Source organism: Nomascus leucogenys, chromosome 5 (genome assembly GCF_006542625.1).
Source record: "Nomascus leucogenys isolate Asia chromosome 5, Asia_NLE_v1, whole genome shotgun sequence".
NCBI lineage: Eukaryota > Metazoa > Chordata > Mammalia > Primates > Hylobatidae > Nomascus > Nomascus leucogenys.
This window is the reverse complement of record NC_044385.1, coordinates 100,809,673-100,819,634: the sequence shown is the minus strand read 5'-3', so window position 1 is coordinate 100,819,634 and position 9,962 is coordinate 100,809,673. Positions and strand designations below refer to the sequence as shown.

Genomic DNA, 9,962 nt, shown 5'->3' with positions numbered 1-9,962 from the left:
GTCTGATCGGCCTCCCTTTGTAGATGACTTGGCCTTTCTCTCTTGCTGCCCTTTGCAGTTTTTCCTTCATTTTGACCTTGGAGAATCTGGTGATTATGTGTCTTGGGTTTATCTTCTCGTGGAGTATCTTAATGTTATTGTCTGTATTTCCTGAATTTGCATTAGGTTGGGGAAGTTCTCCTGAATGATATCCTGAAGTGTGTTTTCCAGCTTGTTTCGATTCTCCCCATCTCCTTCTGGTACTCCCATCAATCGGTCTTTTTATGAAGTCCCATATTCTTGTAGGCTTTGTTCATTCCTTTTCATTCTTTTTTTTTCTCTATTCTTGTCTGCACATCTTATTTCAGTAAGGTGGTCTTCAGACTCTGATATCCTTTCTTCCTCTTGTTCGATTCAGCTGTTGATACTTGTGTACTTTTCACGAAGTTCTTGTGCTGTGTGTTTCAGCTCCATCAAGTCGTTTATGTTTCTCTCTAAACTGCTTATTCTACTTAGCAGTTCCTCTAACATTTTATCAAGGTTCTTAGCTTCTTTGCATTGTGTTAGAACATGCTCCTTTAGCTCATAAAAATATGGAACACTTCACGAATTTGCATGTCGTCCTTGTGCAGGGGCCATGCTAATCTTCTCTGTATTGTTCCAATTTTAGTATATGTGCTGCCGAAGCAAGCACACATCTCTGAGCTTTTGAAACTTCTTGCCTGTTCCTCCCAGGTTCTTTCTCTTCATTGTTTCCTTGCTTTTAAAAAAGTTTTTTATATAAATATCTCTAAACAATGCTTAACTTTGTTTTTTAGCATTTTCAAAATTGTTTCATGCCATCTTCAGTCTTCTGTGTTTAATGTTTTGACTTAACATAATGTCTCTCAGATACTTTCATGTTATTGTTTATGGTTATATTCATTTTCATCACTACATCATCTACTACATATGTTTTTCAAATTTTATTTATCCATTGTTTTTTAGATGGATATGGATTAATTTTTTAAAAAATTATAACTGTAATACACAATGTTGAATACCTTTTGCTTAATGTTGTCCATAATACTTAGAAGTAATGTACTTATAAAAATTTTCTCAATCAAATGAGCATTAAATATTGGCTTATTTTGGTGTCAGGTTCATTTTCCTAATTATTAATGAGGGTGAACTTCTTTCTCAGTTTAAAAATATTGTTATTCTAAGTTCAAGGGAACAAGTGCAAGTTTGTTACATAGGTAAGTGTGTATCATGGGGGTTTGTTGTACAGATTACTTCATCACCCAGGTATTAAGCCTAGTAGTCATTAGTTATTTTTCCTGATCCTCTCCCTCCTCCCACCTTCCACCCTCTGAAAGGCCCCAGTGTGTATTATTACCCTCCTAACCATGTGTCCACGTGTTCTCATCATTTAGTTCCCACTTAGAAATGAGAACATGCAGTATTTGGCTTTCTGTTCCTGTGTTAGTTTGCTAAGGATAATGGCCTCCTGTTCCATCCATGTTCCTGCGAAGGACATGACCTCATTCTTCTTTATGGCTGCTTAGTATTCCATGGTGTATATACACCACATTTTATTTATCCAGTCTATCATTGATGGGCATTTAGGTTGATTCCATGTCTTTGCTATGGTGAACAGTGCTGCAATAAACATGTGTGCACGTTTCTTTGTAACAGAATGATTTATATTCGTTTGTGTATATACCTAGTAATGCAATTGCTTGGTCAAATGATATTTTTGTCTTTAGGTCTTTGGGGAATATTACACTGTATTCCACAATGGCTGAACGAATGTATAAGCATTCTTTTTTCTCCACAACCTTGCCAGCAACTGTTAGTTTTTAACTTTTTAACAATAGCCATTCGGACTGTTGTTTGATGGTATCTCATTGTGGTTTGGATTTGCATTTCTCTAATGATCAGTGATGTTGACCTTTTTTCTTATGATTGTTGGCCACATATACGTCTTCTTTTGAAAAGTGTGTGTTCATGTCCTTTGCCCACTTTTTTGTATTTTTTATTTCTTGTAAATTGTTTAAAGTTCCTTATAGATGTTGGATATTAAACCTTTGTTGGATGCATAGCTTGCAAAAATTGTCTCTCATTCTGTAGGTTGCCTGTTTACTCTGTTGATAGTTTCTTTTGCTGTGCAGAAGCTCTTTAGTTTAATTTGATCCCATTTGTGAGTTTTTGCATTTGTTTCAATTGCTTTTGGCATCTTCATCATGAAATCTTTAACCGTGCCTATGTCCTGAATGGTATTGCCTTGGTTGTCCAGGGTTTTTATTGTTTTGGGTTTTACATTTAAGTCTTTAATCCATTAATCTGTCTTGAGTTAATTTTTGTATATGGTGTAAGGAAGGAGTCTAGTTTCAATCTTCTGCATGTGGCCAGCCAGTTATTCCAGCACCATTTATTGAATAGGGAATCCTTTTCCAATTGCTTGTTTTCATCATGTTTGTTGAATATCAGATAGTTTTTTCTCAGTTTATTGGCAGTTAGTGGTTTCTCTTCCATAAAATCACCTCTTCTTAGTTTTTGGCCATTTTCGGTTGGGTTGTTAGACTTTACAAAAATTAATTTGAATGAATTCTTAAGACATATGAGATATTAATCTCTGTTTGTCACATGTGTTTCAAATATCTTCTCCTAGTGTTGATTTGCCTTTTTACTTTCTTTTCAGCGCTTTGAAATGTATTATTATTCTTAATTTCTCTGTAGTAGAAATTATCAATCTTTTATGATATTTTTAATTTTGATGAGGTTCAATTTATTAATTTTTTCCTTTTATGGATTGTGCTTTTGGTGTCAAGTCTTAGAAATATTTGCCTAGCCCTACACCCTAAATTTTTGTACAATTAAGTCTGTGATGCATTTTGAGTTAATTTTTTATAAGCTGTGAAGTTTGGGTTGAGGTTTACATTTTGCTTATGTTTTTCCAATTGCTTCAGCACCATTTGCCAAAAGACTTTCCTTCCTCCACTGAATTGCTTATGTACCTTTGTTAAGAATCAGCTGAGTGTATTTGTGTGAGTTTATTTTGGGGTTCTTTATACCCTTCCACTGATCTATGTGTCCATCCCTCCACTGATACCATGCTCTTGATTATTGTAGCTATAGAATAAACATGAATATTGGTTAAAGTGATTTCTTCCACTTTAAACCTCAATAGGATTTAGATAGGCATTGCATTAAACCTACATCTTTACTCTGTTGAGGCTTCCAATCCATGAACATAGTATGTCTCCACTTATTTAGAGCATTGACTGATTTCCTCAGTATTTTGTAATTTTTAGCATATAGATCCTGTACCTGTTGTATTTAAAATGCATCTAAGCATTTCATTTTCTTTGGAACAACTGTAAATGGAATGGTGATTCTGATTTTGGTTGCTGCATATTTATTGTTAGTATGTAGAAGTGTGACTGATTTTTCTGCATTGATCTGATATCCTTTGACCTTGCTGAACTCATTTGTTCATTCTAGGATCATTTTTGTAGATTTCTTGGGATATTCTATGTTGATAATTATGTCATCTAAAATACAGTCTTACTTTTTCCTTTCCAATTCATACGCCTTTATTTTTTGCCTTATTGCAGGGTCTAGGATTTCCAGTGCTATATTTTCTAAGAATTGTGAGAGCAGATATTGGACATTTTTACATTGTTTCCAATGTTGTACGGAAAGCATTCAGCCTTTCACCATTAAACATGATGTTAGCTGCAATTGTAGATGCCCTTTATCAGGGTGAACTTAGCACCTATCTCTCTTTCCCTCACTTGCTGACAGTTTATAACATGAATGGTGTTGGATATTGTGAAATGCTTTTGCCATGTCAGATGATATGACTGATTGGATTGGCATTTTTTGTATTAAAAGATCCTTTTCTATTTTGAGATCATAAGGATATTCTATTTTGTTTTCTAAAAGTTTTGAAGTTTTGCCTTTTACATTTATATATTTATTCCATTGGGAATTGATTTTGCCAATAGCATGAGAAAGTGTGCAACTTAATTTTTATAAGGATTGCTGATTGTATCAGCTCTTTTATTGAATATATATCCTTTTGCCATATCTCTCATATGATTGGGTCTGCTTTGTTCTGTCGCACTGAATGATCTCTCTGCTCTGGGCTAATATCATATAGCTCTAATTATCTTAGTTCTGTAAGCCTTGAGATTATGTTGGGCAAATCTCTACACTGTATTCTTCATCAGAAGTTTCTCCCCTATTTTGTAATATTCATTTTCCATATAAATTTTAGAATTGGCTACCATGTTTCTTGAAAAGCCTATCGGATTTTTAATCTGTAAACAATTTATGGAAATTGACATCTTTTTGATATTGAGTTCTGACACTTTCCATGCAAATAATATTCCAATTATTTAGAGATTCTTAAATATCTCTTATAATGTTAAAAAGTTTCTCCATAAATGTCTTGTGCTTATTTTGTTTGATTAATTTCATGGTAGCTTGGTACCTTAAAGGGTTTTTTAAAAAGTAGCTTTTTAAAATAGTATCTTATTGCATAATGTTTGTTTGTTGTTGATATATAACTAATTAATTTCTATGCATTAATCTCACATTCAAGCACTTTACTAGACACTTTTACTAGCTCTAATTTTTGGCAGATTATTTTGGGTCTTTAATGTAGAAATCATATTATATATGAATAAAGGGGGTTTTGTTGCTTCCTTTCCAGTCCTTTTCATTTTTTTGCCCCTTTGTCCTTATTACACTATTAAGTTAAACAGAAGTGATGGTAATAGACATTCTTTTCTTGTTCCTGATTTTAACTTACTTTACGATTAAAATTTATATTTACTGTAAATTTTTGATAGACAAATTTTGTCAGGTTAAGAAAGCTTTCTTTGATTTCTATTCTGAGCTTTTTTTTTAAAAAAAAAAAAACGCAAATGGGTGTTAAGTTTACCAAATAGTTTCTACACATTGTGACATAATAACTTATTTCTTTAATTTGATAGATCATACATATAGATTTTTTTGCCAATGTAAACCAACTTTTCCTTCTTGAAATTCATCTAACTTGATCATGATATATTATCTATCAATGCAGTAACTTTAACCATCGTTACCAATCAATTGGAATCACCAAGTAACTGGAAATTATTTACCAACTCTGACTTAAGTGAGCTTCCTTTATTCTCTCCTCCACCAGACATACTTCCATTTTAGTACACAGATTCTTCACTTCCAAAAGTACATACACAACATGCAATATAAATTGTTTACGTTTAAATTCAGGTAAAGGAGATATTTGCAAAAGAGGCTTATTTTGCTGCATCTCCTTCAAATCATCCTATGTAGGTAAAAGTCTATTTAATCTGTTCAAAATTCAGGCCTGCTCAGAAGAGTTGGGTGTGGTTTAAAGCTCAAAGGAACCCTCAGTTTGTGACTAAATGGACAGGCACAGGAAATATCCACAGGATAAACTAACAAGTGTCTGTTTTAACTCTAGAAACCAAATGGGGTCAGGCGCAGTGGCTCACACCTGTAATACCAGCACTTTGGGAGGCCGAGGTGGGCAGATCACTTGAGGTCAGGAATTCAAGAGCAGCCTGGTCAACATGTTGAAACCTTGTCTCTACTAAAAACACAATAATTAGCCAGGCAAGTGGGGTATGCCTGTGGTCCCAGCTACTTGAGAGGCTGAGAATCACTTGAACCCCAGAGGCAGAGGTTGTAGTGAGCAGAGATTGCACCACTGCACTCCAGCCTTCCAGCCTGGGCGAGAGAGCGAGACTTCAACTAAAAAAAAAAAAAAAAAAAAAAAAAAAAAAAAAAAAAAAAAAAAAAAAAAAAGAAACCAAATGGTAAATTTTTTGAGTTTCTTCTGAGAGGATATCTCGTTTATATCTCTTTGTCCAGCGTGTTGTTGGAAACTATGCGTTTTTCTAATTTTTGCACTTGATTCATTAGTAGCAGACTATACATGCTTAGCTCAAGTGGGTTTCTGTTTCTGTGTTTTTCCTAAAAGGCAGAGGAGGAGGGAAGAGAAGTTCTGGGCTAAAGACCCAAGAGCCTTTCATTTAAAGGCTTATAGCCAAACTGCAAGCCTGTGGTGATCTAGACCAATTAAATCAGAAACACTGGAGTTGAGACTCAATTATTGATATATTACAAACCTCCCTGGGTGATTCCGATGTGCAGGAAAGGATGTGAATCAGTGTTTCCAGCTATCAGAGTCAAATGACTATTAATATGTATCTAAGGACATAGCAGACATTTTGTAAATATATTTATTCACCTAGTCTTGAGCCTCTTTAAATATAATGGAAAGGGAAGTGTTTTAATGTTTTACTCTCTAAAACTTTTACTATCTTGGAACTTTTCCTGTAGTAGACTAGCAATGAGAAAATCATGGAGGAGGCAGTGACAGCAGAATGACAACAAAAAACACACAGAGGTGTGTGTGTGTGCACACACACACAGATTCAAATATTGCAAGTAAAAGGTGAGAAATTGGGGGTCCATAATTTTCTACTATACTTTGGTGGTGAATGAGACATAAAAACCTTTTTTTTCTACTGATCACAGCATGATTTTCTTTAGGTTCAAGCCCAGTGCTCTGAGTAAGTTGATTAGCTCCAACCAGGTGAATAGTTTCACTAAAGGTAACACTCTCCTTCCAGAGGAGAAATGCCATCTATAACCTGCCATTGATTGAAGTGGCTGACCCTGTAGAACACACATACAAGTTCTACCCACCCTGTATCCTGCACCAACCCTGAAGCACAGGCACTTTCTGCAGGAGGCAAAGAAGAAACAGCCTGCACTAACTGCTGGGCTTTGCAGGTGACAATAGCAGAGGTTTATTACAGTTTCTGAACATGTTAGAAAGTAAATCTCTATTGTAGATAGCCCTGCAAGTCCAAAACTGTAGGAGGTTTAGAAAAATACGGGTTTTAGCAGCAGGTGAAACAATGATGACAGCACTATAAGTCTAATGTTGAATTTTTCTAAGTTTCTTAAACATGACATTGGCCGTGGGTCAATCATATGTTTCAATCTTTAAAGAGATGGAAAAGATATTTTGTCCCCAGGTTCTTTTCTATGACAATGCTGATTGTACTGTGGCATCGTATAGTTGGTAGACTGAGTAGAAAGTAGTATAGATTTTCATTGTTATTAACCATCTATAATTCAATTTTTTAGGAAGATGCAAAGTAAATTGTTAGTGAAAATTGTCTAGAGCCTGATACAATGGACTTTTGAAGTTTGTTTCTGCTGCATACCAAAGTGATGTCTTCCACATCAACTTCAAGCCATGAAAAGTTACACAAAAAGGACTTCATGTATACTTTCTCTATGGTATTCGTCATCACTCATTCAGGCAATATTGACTGATTCCTCTTCTGGGCAGGCTTTGTGCCGGGAAATGGAGAAAATGCATAGGGACATATGTGAAACTGTCCCTGATATTAGGGAGGAAGAGACACTCAAATAACTTTGAGATTGTAGTTACTGTACAGCTAGGACATAGATGAAAAGCAACAAAGCAAGTCATTCAAATGTTCATTTATGTGATAACACAAACCCATATGTTTGAAATAATCGGTGTGACAATCAGAACCTCTCAGTTTCCATCTGGATATCTGTTGTATTGTCAACACTGCCCAATTTTGAGGGTCATTTGGTTTTGTAGCATGACAGATTCTTTCAAGTTCATTTGTTTCCTTTCTTGTAACATGTGTTGCTGCAGCTCCAATAATACCCTTTTGATGATATCACAGATGATGATTCATCCTTAGGTCTTATTCACTCAACACACTAGGTTACACTGGCACAAATCCTCATTTCATTTTTGCTACCTAATTGGAAAACTACTGTCAAATACTTCAAGAAGGAGAAAGAAACCCCAGGAGAATTAGGTGATAATATTATTCACTGCTATCTATTGAGAGCATTTATCTAATCAAAACAAAAGATGTAACACCTGCTATGTATCTAGCACTCTCCCCAGCTGGTGCAGATGGATGCAGCCAGCTTGAGCTCTGAAATCTCCTCCATCCCTGAGTAGTCCCTGAGTGGTGGTTTGAGCCAGGCAGTGAGGGGAGAAGCGGGCCAGGCTAGCTCAGCTCAGCAAGATCTCATGGCTGCCTGGCAAGTCACTTTGATGTGCTGTGCCTTTGAAGTCAGTTCTTTCATATGGGGCACTCTTCCCACCAGTCTCTTTCTTAGCCCCTGTGGTTTATCAGAAGGAGAAGTCTTCCAATAATTACTTCTTTGAGGGAGGCAGAGAGAGAAGTGAGACCTTGAAGGAAGAAAACAAAGACAGGGAGAGAGTGAGAGAGCAAGAAAGCTAGAACTAGGGAGTGAATATTAAAGGCAGTTGGCATTTGAATTTACCTTGCCTATATTTTAGTTGAAATGTCTACCCTTAAGCTGGATTTAGCTTTACAGGTGCTTTTTCGGAAGGAGGGAGAAATTTTATACTCTTACATCTAGCTTCTTGGGCCTGTTTGATGCTAATAAGAACACTGTTAGCTTGTGTTTTAAAATGTCATCTTAAAAGAAGTCTTGAGTTTGCTTGAGTATCTTTATTTCACTAATTTTAGAAACTCTTCTAGAAACTGTAGGCACACCACTGCCAATATCCTCATCTGTAAAATGGGGTTAATAGCGGTAACTATTTCATGAAGTTATGATGAGGAGGAGATGAACTAAGATTTGTAAACTGCTTAAAAATGTGCCTTGAGAAGGAAATGCTATGTAAGCATTTATTAAATGGAATAATAAAGAATGATTTAAAAATAAAATATAAAAAACAAATAAGAATAAAAACCAACAGGGTAAGTTAGATTGTTCATCATTTAATCCTGATCTATGTTGATTTATTTTTAAAATTAGGTTGATTACTCTAGAGAAGTCAGTGTAGTGTCTGTCCCCTCTTTCCATAGCTGGATGATGCAGAAATTCCATATTGGTGCCACATCTTATAGATAACTCAGAAGACACTTGTTTTAGTTATTTCTAAGCCTCAGGCTTTTGACTTCTATGGAGCTAAGGAGGACACCTGTCCTTAGCTACTTAGATTTTAGCAAGAATATTATTGCATTGTCTAGTGGTTTGGCTCAGACATGGCCTAGAGTAGATAATGACTGCCTGATATGGCTTGGATGTTTGTCCCCTCCGAAGCTCATGTTGAAATGTAATTGTCAGTGTTGGAAGTGGGGCCTGGTGGGAGGTGGCTGGGTCATGGGGGAAGATCCCTCTTGAATAGCCTGGTGCCCAACTTGAGGTAAAAAGTGAGTTGTTACTCCGGTTGTTTAAAGGAGCCTGGAACCCCCTCCTCTCTCTCTCTCGCTTCCTTTCTCACTGTAGGATATGCTGGCTCTCCCTTTAGCTCCTGCCATGATTGCAAGCTCCTTGAGGCCTCACCAGAAGCAGATGCTGGCACCAGACTTCCTGTACAGCCTGTGGAATCGTAAGCTAGAAACACCTCTCTATTTTCTTTACAAATTACCTGGTTTCAGGTATTTCTTTATAGCAATGCAAATGGACTAACACACTACCTTTATTCTGTGAAAAGTTTCTCTGGCTTGAAATATGGTGAACAACATCATTTGTCCCTTATGCCAGGAAGAAGTTCAAAATCCTTTCAGATTCCATGTATTCTTTCTATATTTCTGTTGCGTCTCTCACCACGTACAGCTGACTCTTGAAAAATGTAAGGGTTAGGGTCACTGATCCCTGTGTAGTTGAAAATCCCGGCATAAATTTTGACTGCTCTTAACTACTTAAAACTTAACTACTAATAGCTTACCATTGGCCAGAGGCCTTACTGAAAACATGAACAGTTGGTTAACACATATATTTTGTATGTTATATGTATTACAGAGTGCATTCCTAAAATAAAGTAAGCTAGAGAAAAGAAAATGTTATTAAGAAAATTGTAAGAAAGAGAATATATGTTTACTATCCATTAAGTGGAAGTGAATCATCATAAAGATCTTCATTTT

General features: G+C 35.9%; 1 non-coding gene across 1 annotated transcript; it reads right to left on the bottom strand.

The window, feature by feature from the left end:
- Window positions 1-566: 566 nt before the first annotated feature.
- On the bottom strand, window positions 567-673 carry LOC115835236. The gene has a single exon (XR_004030230.1). It is a non-coding gene; the product is annotated as a U6 spliceosomal RNA (small nuclear RNA).
- Window positions 674-9,962: the final 9,289 nt, after the last annotated feature.